This window comes from Piliocolobus tephrosceles, chromosome 12 (assembly GCF_002776525.5).
Source record: "Piliocolobus tephrosceles isolate RC106 chromosome 12, ASM277652v3, whole genome shotgun sequence".
Classification (NCBI taxonomy): Eukaryota; Metazoa; Chordata; class Mammalia; order Primates; family Cercopithecidae; genus Piliocolobus; species Piliocolobus tephrosceles.
The window spans coordinates 124,431,483-124,443,891 of NC_045445.1; the positions used below are offsets into that span (position 1 = coordinate 124,431,483).

General features: G+C 46.3%; 1 pseudogene; it reads left to right on the forward strand.

Annotated features, from left to right (window-relative positions):
- The first annotated feature begins 11,163 nt into the window (after window positions 1-11,163).
- On the forward strand, window positions 11,164-12,140 carry LOC111536265 (annotated as a pseudogene).
- Window positions 12,141-12,409: the final 269 nt, after the last annotated feature.

The following is a 12,409-nucleotide window of genomic DNA, read 5'->3' on the forward strand; positions in this document are numbered from 1 at the left end:
CGGGGCAGGAGAATAGCTTGAACCCAGGAGGCAGAGGTTGTGGCGAGCAGAGATTGTGCCACTGCACTCCAGCCTGGGCTATAGAGACTCTGTCTCCAAAAAAAAAAAAAAAAAAAAGGAAAAGAAATTGCTATACAAAGGAATACAGGTATAGGTGTCATCTCTGCCTTCCGTTGTCATAAATTCTCATTTTAGCCTGCAATTGGGTTAAACCTGCAAGACTATTTTTACAGGTTTTACCCATTTCCCAAATTTGGGCCTACCCACGCTATCTGTACTGCTCCTGAGGCTGCTTACTCCAACTCTACACACGCATGTCCTTGAAACAGCTGTGACCCCCTTTGAAGAGAGGAAATGTAGGTCATATCTTGTTAGGGGAAGAGAGGAGGTTATGACATTTTAGCCAACACTGAGAACCCATCAAATATGGAATGCAGTGTGAATATCTATTGTTTAAATCTGAAGGGAGCTGTTTCCCTGGAGGGGAAAAAGTTCGATTTAGTACTAAGAATAGAGCAAGAGAAACATAGGCTCAGTGCCTTCAGCTGAGAAATGAATTTCATTAGAGTCACAGTTATTGTGTATTGTTCCCATTGGTTGTTCTGGTTGGGCTGAGATCTGATTTTCACTTCAATTCTCACAGTCGGCATTATTACTTCCCTTTGTGTAACTTTTGGGAAGAAATTCAATATGAATCAGATTTTGTTTTTAGCCCCTGCCAAAGAGAGACTTTTTTTTTTTTTAATACAATGAGAACACACTCAGACTTAGATCAAAATACTTTTGTCACAATGGAAGATCTTTTAGGAGTATGATTGCGTCCTCTGCCTTTCATTGTTTCATAATCTGCGATTGCACATCTCTTCCCGTCCCTAGTTTAGAGCGGGGTGCACCTGCTGCTTAAACCCTTTGACTTTCTTTAGCTCAAGCTTCCTCTTTTCTAAATTTTTTCTCACCATATTTGCAAACCTGAGATTTATTACTAGCTGCTTCCCAGTCAAGGGAACATGCAAATCTCTCAGACTTCAAGGGAACATCCCGTTTCTTGATCTCCAGCCTTTCTTGTTCTTATGGGCTGAGTTTGGATCTTTAGTTTTCCCAGAGATTCTGTGAGTGGTCAGATAGGCTTCCAAAATTTTCTTCCCTCGAGTTACCTAGATTCTGTTTCTGATGTTTAAAACCAAGATTTTTTTTGTATTGTGGTAAAAAACACATAAAATGTACCATCTTAACCATTTTAAGGTATATATTTCAGTAGGGTTAACTATATGCAAATTGTGAGACAGATCTCCGGAACTTTTTCATCTCACAAAACTGAAACTCTGTATCTATTAAATAACTCCCCATTTCTCCCTGCCTCCAACTCCTGGCAACCACTATTCTAAACCCTGTCTCTACAAATTTGTCTACTCTAGACACCTCATATAAGTGGAATAAGACAGCATTTGTCTTTTTGTGACTGGCTTATTTCACTTAGCATAATGTCCTTAAGGTTCATCCATGTTGTAGCATGTGACAGGATTTCCTTTTTTATTTTTTGACTTTTTGTAGACATGGGGTCTCGCCATGTTGCTCAGGCTAGTCTCGAACTCCTGGGCTCAAGCAATCCTCCCACCTTGGCCTCCCAAAGTGTTGGGATTATAGGCGTGAGCCACCATGCCTAGCCAGGATTTCCTTTTTAAGGCAGAATAACATTCCATTGTATGGACAATACCACATTTTGTTTATCCATGCATCCATCAGTGGACATTTGGGTTGGTTCTACCTCTTGGCTGTTGTGAATAATGCTGCCATGAACATAGGTGTGCAAATATCTCTTCGAGATCCTGCTTTCAGTTTTTCTGTTTGTTTGTTTTTTGTTTTTTTTGAGATGGAGTCTCACTCTGTCACCCAGGCTGGAGTGCGGTGGCCCAATCTCGGCTCACTGCAAGCTCCACCTCCCGGGTTCACGCCATTCTCCTGCCTCAGCCTCCCAAGTAGCTGGGACTACAGGCGCCCACCACCACACCCAGCTAATTTTTTTGTATTTTTAGTAGAGATGGAGTTTCACTGTGTTAGCCAGGATGGTCTCGATCTCCTGACCTTGTGATCCGCCTGCCTCAGCCTCCCAAAGTGCTGGGATTACAGACACCGCGCCCAGCCGAGTTCTTTTGGCTATATACCCAGAAGTGGGATTGCTGGATCAGATGGTAATTCTGTTTTATTATTTTGACATAGGGTCTCACTCTGTTACCCAGGCTGGAGTTCAGTGATGCAATCTCGGACCACTGTAGCATTGAACTCCCGGGCTCAAGTGATCCTCCCACCTTAGCCTCCTGAGTAGCTGGGACCACAGTTGTGCACCCCCACACCTGGCTAATTGTTTAATTTTTTTATGAAGATGGAGTCCCACTATGTTGCCTAGGCTGGTCTTGAATCCCTGACCTCAAGCAATCCTCCCACCTTGGACTTCCAAGGTGTTGGAATTACAGGTGGGAGCCACCACACCCAGTAGGTAGTTCTATTTTTAATTTTTTGAGGAACCACTATACCGTTTTCATCTTTTGGTTTTTAACTCAGATATGTAAATTTTAATCTGTTTGCTAATTAAGAAGTGTAGGTCAGGCCGGGCACAATGGGTCACGCCTGTAATCCCAGCACTTTGGGAGGCCGAGGCACGTGGATCACCTGAGGTCAGGAGTTTGAGACCAGCCTGACTAACATGGTGAAACCTCATCTCTACTAAAAATACAAAATTAGCCGGGCGTGGTGGCGCGTGCCTGTAGTCCCAGCTACTCAGCAGGCTGAGATAAGAGAATGGCGTGAACGCGGGAGGCAGAGGTTTCAGTGAGGAAAGATCATGCAACTGCACTCCAGCCTGGGAGACAGAGTGAAACTGTCTAAAAAAAAGAAAAAGGAAAAGAAGTGTACATCATACATCAAGGAAACACCAATATTTTGTCACACAATGAGAAAAAATGGGTGGAGCAGAATTTATATCAAATTGAAATTACGAAATGAAATTATAGCAAACTTCCAGTAGTGAGCCTTTCATTTTGAGATCGGACTCTTCAAAATTTAGTTTCATTTTCGATCTATGATTTTTCACTTCTTTGTACTGTTTTTGGTCCCTTCTCATCAAACTTTATTTCCTCTACTAGAATGAATTCTCAGAGATAAAGAGGAGTTAGAAATCTACTTTTGTCTCCTTTGGAGCTCTTTTAATTATTAGACAGATGAAATAAAACTAGACAAAAAACAAAGCTACTACATGCTCACCATTAAATAAATATTTCTATGACTAATATTATGTATACTTTTGTCCAGACAGATGGTGCTATTAAGAAGAAACTTCTAGCTGGGCGCAGTGGCTCACACCTGTAATCCCAGCACTTTGGGAGGCCGAAGCAGGCGGATCACGAGGTCAGGAGTTCAAGACTAGCCTGGTCAAGAGACCAGCCTGGCCAAGATGGTGAAACCCCGTCTCTACTAAAAATACAAAAATTAGCTAGGCGTGGCGATGGGAGCCTGTAATCCCAGCTACTTGGGAGACTGAGGCAGGAGAATTGCTTGAACCGGGGAGGCAAAGGTTGCAGTGAGCCGACATTGCACCATTGCACTCCAGCCTGGATGACACAGCGACACTCTGACTCAAAAAAAAAAAAAAGGACACTCTTGATCGAGCTCTGCTGTGCTATACCTTTACACCAAAGTACTCTGATTGTTTGTTAAAATACACACACACACGGCTGAGTGTGGTGGCTCATGCCTGTAATCCCAGCATTTTGGGAGGCCAAGGTGGGCAGATCACGAGGTCGAGAGATCAAGACCATCCTGGCCAACATGGTGAAACCCCCATCTCTACTAAAAATACTAAAATTAGCTGGACATGGTGGCGGGCGCCTGTTGTCCCAGTTACTCAGGAGGCTGAGGCAGGAGAATTGCTTGAACCTGGGAGGCAGAGGTTGCAGTGAGCCGAGATCATACCACTGCACTCCAGCCTGGTGACAGAGCGAGACTCCGTCTCAAAATACATACATACACACACACACATACACACAGTCCAATCTCTTTTTCTGTTTTGTTTTTTGAGACACAGACTCACTCTGTCACCCAGGCTGGAGTGCAGTGGTGTTATCTTGGCTCACTGCAACCCCACACCTCGGGTTCAAGGCGATTCTCCTGTCTCAGCCTCCCAGTACCTGGGATTGCAAGCGTACGCCCCCAGGCCCGGCTAATTTTTGTATTTTTAGTAGAGAGGAGGTTTCACCACATTGGCCAGGCTGGTCTCGAACTCCTGGCCTCAAGCAGTGCCTCGGCCTCTCAAAGTGCTGGGATGACAGGATGACAGGCGTAAGCCACTGCGCCCGGCCAGAACTTTACACGTTTCAAAGAGCTCCAGGTATTTTTTTTTGAGACAAAGTCTAGCTCTGTTACCCAGGCTGGAGTACAAGTGGTGCGATCTCGGCTCACTACAACCTCTGCCACCCAGGTGCAAGCAATCCTCCTGCCTCAGCCTCCCGAGTAGCTGTGGGCATGCGCCACCACGGCTAGCTAATTTAATATTTTTAGTAGAGATGGGGATTTCGCTATGTTGGCCAGGCTGAGTCTGGAACTCCTGACCTCGTGATCCGCTTGCCTCGGCTTCCCAAAGTGCTGGGATTACAGCAGTGAGCCACCGCGCCCGGCCTCCAGGTAGGCTCTTACATGGAGTGTCCACTTGTAGGTTCCCACGCAGTTTTGCTTCTAGTGGTTCTAGTGGGTATTGAAAGCTAATGACTCACCGGAATGTTTACTCTTTGAATTCTTTTAACAGTCCGCCTGCCGGTCTCCTACCTTTGATGTTAACTGGCTAACACTGTGGTTCATTTCCTGTTATTTGCAACTTTGGAATTAAACTCATACATGAAGTCAAAGCAAATGAAAGACGCAGGTCAGCTATCCTGTTAAGGGCTGTAGCTGTGGTTCTGGAAGCTTCCAGTCCAACAACTAGCTTGTTTTCCCTCCTCCCCGCTGCCCGGTGGAGGCCTCTCTTTCGTAGGCAGGGTAATTAAGGTTGGCCTAAGGCTCTCTAAGCAAATGTGTGTTCTGCACCAGTGATTAGTTTTTCCTACACTGAGTCACATATCTTGCTGCTAGGGAAATGTATTTGACAAGACTCAAGTGGAGAATTTGTCAGTTTGTTTAGCATGTAAGGCCTTGTCCTTGAATGCCCTTTACCCCTTAGATTCTGGATATAATGATATGGTGGTACAAGTTTGCTTATTAGCTGGTGGGAGGGGGTGAAGAGGAGTCTTTATGGGCAGTTGTTTTCTTTTTCTTTTTTTTGTGGGGGACAGTCTTGCTCTGCCGCCCAGGCTGGAATGCAATGGCACGATCTCGGCTCACTGCAAGCTCTGTCTCCCGAGTTCAAGCGATTCTCCTGCCTTAGCCTTCCAAGTAGCTGGAATTACAGGCATCCGCCACCACGCTTAGTTAATGTTTGTATTTTCAGTAGAGATGGGGTTTTGCCATGTTGGCCAGGCTGGTCTCAAACTCCTGACCTCAGGTGATCCACCCGCCTCGGCCTCCCAAAGTGCTGGGAATACAGGCATGAGCCACTGTGCCTGGCCATGGGCAGTCCTTTTCTTACACAGAATTAGGAGTCAGAGGTACTTGTTTTCATCTGTTTACAACCAGTTCAACATTCCAAGGTCATAAACTTAACACATCTACCTCATAAATTGCTTGTACAGATTAAACAAGATAATGTAAGTTATGTGCAATAAACATTCTTGACCGGGCGCGGTGGCTCACTCCTGTAATCCCAGCACTCTGGGAGCCCGAGGCGGGTGGATCACGAGGTCAGGTGATCGAGGCCATCCTGGCCAACATGGTGAAACCCCGTCTCTACTAAAAATGTGGTGGCAAGTGCCACGTAGCTGTAATCCCTGCTCCTCGGGAGGCTGAGGCAGGAGAATCACTTGACCCCTGGAGGCGGAAGTTGCAGTGAGCTGAGATCTTGTTACTGCACTCCAGACTGGTGACAGAGCAAGACTCCATCTCAAAAAACAAAAAAAGAAAAAAAAGAAAAAGAAAAAGAGAAACTGTATTACAGTTTCTATCATAAGAAAATAATCAAATTGGCCGGGCGTGGTGGCTCACACCTGTAATCCCAGCACTTTGGGAGGCCGAGGCGGGCGGATCATGAGGTCAGGAGATCGAGACCATCCTGGCTAACACGGTGAAACCCCGTCTCTATTAAAAATACAAAAAATTAGCCGGGCATGGTGGCGGGCGCCTGTAGTCCCAGCTACTTGGGAGGCTGAGGCAGGAGAATGGTGTGAACCCAGGAGGCGGAGCTTGCAGTGAGCCGAGATCGTGCCACTGCACTCCAGCCTGGGCGACAGAGCGAGACTGTCTCAAAAAAAGAAGAATCAAATTTAGGCTGGACACAGTGGCTCACACCTGTAATCCCCAGCATTTTGGGAGGCCAAGGCAGGTGGATCACACGAGTTCAGGAGTTCAAGACCAGCCTGGCCAACATTGTGAGACCCTGTCTGTACTAAAAATACAAAAATTAGTTGGGCATGGTGGCAGGCACCTGTAGTCTCAGCTATTCGGGAGGCTGAGGCAGGAGAATTGCTTGAACCCGAGAGGTGGAGGTTTCAGTGAGCCGAGATTGCACCATTGCACTCCAGCCTGGGCAACAAGAGCGAAACTCTGTATCAAAAAAAAAAAAAGAAAGAAAGAGAGAAAGAGAGAGAGAGAGAGAGAAAGAAAGAGAAAAGAAAGAGGAAGGGGAAGGGAAAGGGGAAGGGAAAGGGGAAAGGAAAACGGAAAGGAAGAGAGATCATAAACTGCTGTGCTGTTATGTCAGTGCTTGACTCTGATTCCCACAGGTCTTGGATGTGTAGGAGAGTCAAAACTCTCTTCCCTTAGTGTCTTGGCTGGGCCTGAGAATTAAATTGACATAAATAAAGCATATTAACAGGAGAAAAGTGTACAAATTTAATGTAAGTTTTATGTGACTCAGGAGCCCTGGGAAGGAAATGAAGACCCAAAGAAGTGACAAAACCAACAGGCTTTTGTATTAGGTTGAACAAAGAGAGGCAATTGTGGAAAATTAACTAAATTATGTGGAGAGTTTGTTAAAGGAAGGTAAGAATTAGTTTCACAAAGTATGTTTGTACAGGATTCTCAGAGCTGTGACTCCCTGTGGAAGAATGTTACTTTTTTCCTGGTACAGGGAGGGCATGGTCACGTGGGAGTTTCTCTCTCCTGTTTGCAGGAAGCAAAGGGGAGATTAGAATGCCCTTCTAGTATCTGCTGTTTTTCAAGTGCCTTTAGCTTGAAGTAATCCTTACGTCATGGTGGCATATTTGGCATAGAGTATTCTGCCACCCTTCAGCTGCATGTTGTAGCAGGAGCACCCTCAAGGCAAGGGAGATGACAGCCAACAGCCCCAGGCCACAGCCTCCAGCTTGCAAACTATTGTGAAATAGTGGTAGCCATGAAATCCTGGCTTGGCCCAGTTCACCCAGCCCTGAGCCAACTCCTTGGGAGGGTCTTGGAGAGGGGCAGGGCATCATGACTGATCATTGTACCAGGAAATCATGCAAGCAGTAGAGGAGTTCTCCAAGCGAATGAAAGGAAATGGGGGCACTTTGGGAGGCTGAGGCGGGTGGATCACCTGACATCAGGAGTTCCTGGCCAACATGATGAAACCCTGTCTCTACTAAAAATACAAAAAAATTAGCCGGGCATGGTGGCGGGTGCCTGTAATTCCAGCTACTTAGGAGGCTGAGGCAGGAGAATCACTTGAACCCAGGAGATGGAGGTGGCACTAAGCCAAGATATCGGCACTGCACTCCAGCCTGGGCAACAGGAGTGAGACTCATTTAAAAAAAAAAAAAAAAAAGTTTAATATATTGCTCATTTCTCAGCCCCTGCTGTTCAGCACGTTTTCCCCACAGGTTCTGACAACTCCTTTGTTTTTTTTCCTGCTCGCTTCCCTTGTCCTGCTTACAAATCATGTGATTCTATTTTTCAGTGCTGTCTCTTTCTCTCTATCTTCCTTATCCTTTGTGCTCTTCACTGTGTCTTGTTTTGGACTTTTTCTTTTTTTTTTTTTTTTTTGAGACGGAGTCTCGCTCTGTCACCCAGGCTGGAGTGCTGTGGCCGGATCTCAGCTCACTGCAAGCTCCGCCTCCCGGGTTCACGCCATTCTCCTGCCTCAGCCTCCCGGGTAGCTGGGACTACAGGCGCTGCCACCTCGCCCGGCTAGTTTTTTTTGTAGTTTTTAGTAGAGACGGGGTTTCACCGTGTTAGCCAGGATGGTCTCGATCTCCTGACCTCGTGATCCGCCCGTCTCGGCCTCCCAAAGTGCTGAGATTACAGGCTTGAGCCACCGCGCCCGGCCTGGACTTTTTCTAAAACAAAGCACTAATAATGCAAACCTTTCCTAAAAGTTGTTAGGGTACTGTATGCAATGTATACTGGGATAATTGGACCTGTTACCCCAGGAACCACCCCAGACTGCCCCCTAAGAGTATAGGTGGGAGTGTATAGATTGTGACGATGATATGATTCTGTTTTATAAAATGAAAGAAGTTAGACACGAATCCAACAGCATCAGCCACAACAGCTTCAAAAAGAAGTCTTCCATATACATAATTCATATTAAAAGATTTTTTTTCGGTTAGAACAAATAATCCCCTTCTAAACCTTTAAATCATCCAGAAAACACATTTGACGTTTCTGTCCCCAAGTATATATGTGTGTTTTATTTTTTATTTTATTTTATTTTTTGAGACGAACTCTCGCTCTGTCGCCCAGGCTGGAGTATAGTGGCATGATCCCAGCTCACTGCAACTTCTGCCTCCTGGGCTCAAGCGATTCCCCTGCCTTAGCCTCCCAAGTAAGTGGGATTACAAGTATGTGCCACCACGCCTGGCTACTTTTTGTATTTTTAGTAGAGATGGGGTTTTACCATGTTGGCCAGGTTGGTCACGGACTCCTGGCCTCAAGTGATCTGCCCGCCTTGGCCTCCCAAAGTGCTGGGATTACACGTGTGAGCCACCACACCCAGCCTATATGTGTGTTTTATATTCTTTATTTTCAGTACTCAAATAGTAAAGTCAAAGGTTTGTCTGAGTTCTGATGATAGCTTCCTTAACAGGAAATGAAACTGCCAACGTTCCACAAAGCAGACAAAGTACCTAATTTGTTGAAAAAAATCATGCTGAATCACCAGAAGAAAACTGTCTTAAGCATAATCAACTGAACATTTGTATGTAAGTATTTTTAAAATTAACTTGCCTTCAAAATTAAATGGCTCTATAGACAGTCACGTAATGGTGTGATCCACAATTTAAAATGTATTTTTAGAATTTCCGACTTACATGCTGATTAGAAAACTTGCAAGTCACAATCATTTGACATTTTGGAATAGGGCAGTTGGAGTTGAAAGTGGGAAGAAAAGTCACTGGAAATATTTTTTCCTTTTTTTTTTTTTTTGAAATGGTGTCTTGCTCTATTGTCCAGGCTGGAGTGCAATGGTGCCATCTCGGCTCACTGGAAGCTCCGCCTCCCAGGTTCACACCATTCTCCTGCCTCAGCCTCCCAAGTAGCTGGGACTACAGGCACCCACCACCACACCTGGCTAATTTTTTTTGTAGTTTAGTAGAGATGGGGTTTCACCATGTTAGCCAGGATGGTCTGGATCTCCTGACCTCATGATCTGCCTGCCTCAGTCTCCCAAAGTGCTGGGATTACAGGCGTGAGCCATCACACCTGACCAAGTTACTGGAAAATTTTAAGAACAAAGTAATGTTAGGCCATATATACTACTTTTTATTTCTTTATAGTCTGAATTTTTTGTGAACTACTTTTACTTTAACCCGATTAGAAAATTGCATAGCTTTACACACTGTCAAAGGTTTTTGGAGGGCTTGTTTTTATTTTTATTTATATTTATTTTTAATTAATTTTTTTCTTTTTTTTGTAGAGACAGTGTCCCACTGTGTTGTGCAGGCTGTTCTTGAACTCCTGGCCTCAGGCAATCCTCCTGCTTTGGCCACCCAAAGTGCTGGAATTACAGGTGTAAGCCACTGAGCCTAGCCTTGTTTTGTTTTTTATTTTTGCTTATTTTATTTTGTTTGAGATGGTATCTCGCTATGTCGCCCAGGCTGGAGTGCAGTGGCACGATCTTGGCTCACTGCAACCTCCACCTCCCGGGTTCAAGCAATTCTTCTGCCTCAGTCTCCCAAGTAGCTGAGACTACACGTACGTGCCACCACGCCCAGCTAATTCTTGTATTTTTGGTAGAGACGAGGCTTCACCATGTTGGCCAGGCTGGTCTCGAACTCCTGACCTTGTGATCTGCCTGCTTCGGCCTCCCAAAGTGCTGGGATTACAGGCATGAGCCACATGCCTGACTTGTTTTGTTTTTTAAGTAACTACTATGTTAGTTGATTATTTGGTTTACCTCACAGTCTTCCAAATTACTTTTTACTTTTATTGGTTTTTTAAATTTTAAATTGAGACGGGGTCTTGCCATGTTGCCACAGCTGGTCTGGAACTGGGCTCAAGCAATCCTCCCACCTTGGCCACCTAAAGTGCTTGGGATTACAGGCATGAGCTGCTGCGCCTGGCCTACTTTTTATTTTTATTTTCATTTATTTATTTATTTAGTTTTTTAAAGACAGGGTCTTGCTCTGTCACCCAGGTTGGAGTGCAGTGGTACAACAATAGTAGCCTCAAACTCCTGGGCGCAAGGAATCTTACTGCCTCAGCCTCCCAAGTAGCTAGGACTACAGGCATATGCCACCATGCCCAGCTATTTTCTTAATTTTTTGTAGAGACAGAGTCTTACTATGTTGCCCAGGCTGGTCTCAAATTCTTGGCCTCTAGCAATCCTCTCACCTTGACCTCCCAAAGTGCTGGGATTACAGGGATGAGCCGCTGCACCCAGCCCCAAATTGCTTTTTAAAATATATGCTTTATCACTTTGCTCACTTTACACACATGACTTTTTCTATTAGAGAAACGGGAAAGCAAAATACTAGAATTCCCAGACTCCCTTACAGCTAAGGGTTGTCAGGTGACACATTTCAGCCAATGAAATGTAGGTGGAAGTGCTTGGCGATGGCTTTCTTCAGAATTAAAAACCAAAAAAGGGCTTCTTCTCTGAGAAAACACCAAATGGCGGATGACGCTGGTGCAGCAGGGGGGCCTGGAGGCCCTGGTGGCCCTGGGATGGGGAACCGCGGTGGCTTCCGCGGAGGTTTCGGCGGTGGCATCCGGGGCCGGGGTCGCGGCGGTGGACTGGACCGGGGCTGAGGCTGCGGAGCTCGCGGAGGCAAGGCCGAGGATAAGGAGTGGATGCCCGTCACCAAGCTGGGCCGCCTGGTCAAGGACATGAAGATCAAGTCCCTGGAGAATATCTATCTCTTCTCCCTGCCCATTAAGGAATCTGAGATCATTGACGTTTTCCTGGGGGCCTCTCTCAAGGAGGAGGTTTTGAAGATTATGCCGGTGCAGAAGCAGACCCGTGCTGGCCAGTGCACCAGGTTCAAGGCGTTTGTTGCCATGGGGGACTACAATGGCCAAGTCGGTCTAGGTGTTAAGTGCTCCAAGGAGGTGGCCACCGCCATCCGTGGGGCCATGATCCTGGCCAAGCTTTCCACTGTCCTCCTGCGCAGAGGCTACTGGGGGAACAAGATCCACACCGTCCCTTGCAAGGTGACAGGCGGCTGCAGCTCTGGGGTCCATGATCCTGGCCAAGCTCTCCACTGTCCTCCTGCGCAGAGGCTACTGGGGGAACAAGATCCACACCGTCCCTTGCAAGGTGACAGGCCGCTGCAGCTCTGTGCTGGTGTGCCTCATCCCTGCACTCAGGGGCACTGGCGTCGTCTCAGTGCCTGTGCCCAAGAAGCTGCTCATGATGGCTGGTATCGATGACTGCTACACCTCAGCCCGGGGCTACACTGCCAACCTGGGCAACTTCGCCAAGGCCACCTTTGATGCCATCTCTAAGACCTACAGCTACCTGACCCCCAACTTCCGGAAGGAGACTATTTACCAAGTCTTCCTATCAGAAATTTACTGACCACCTCGTCAAGACCCACACCAGAGTCTCCGTGCAGCAGACCCAGGCTCCAGCTGTGGCGACAACATAGGGTTTTTTTAAAAAAAAAAAAAATGAATTAAGCCGGAAGGGGAAAAAAAAAAAAAAAAAAAGGCCAAGCAGTATGAGGAAAGGCTGTGATTTTTTTAACGGCTGCCTTCCCCCATTTCCTTGGGTAGAATGGACACATTGCAGGAAGTGACATTAAGTTGAGAGCTGAGGGGTTGGGCACAGTGGTTCACACCTGTAATCCCAGCACTTTGGGAGGCAGAGGCTGGAGGATGACCTGAGGTCTAGAGTTCGAGACCAGCTTGGCCAACA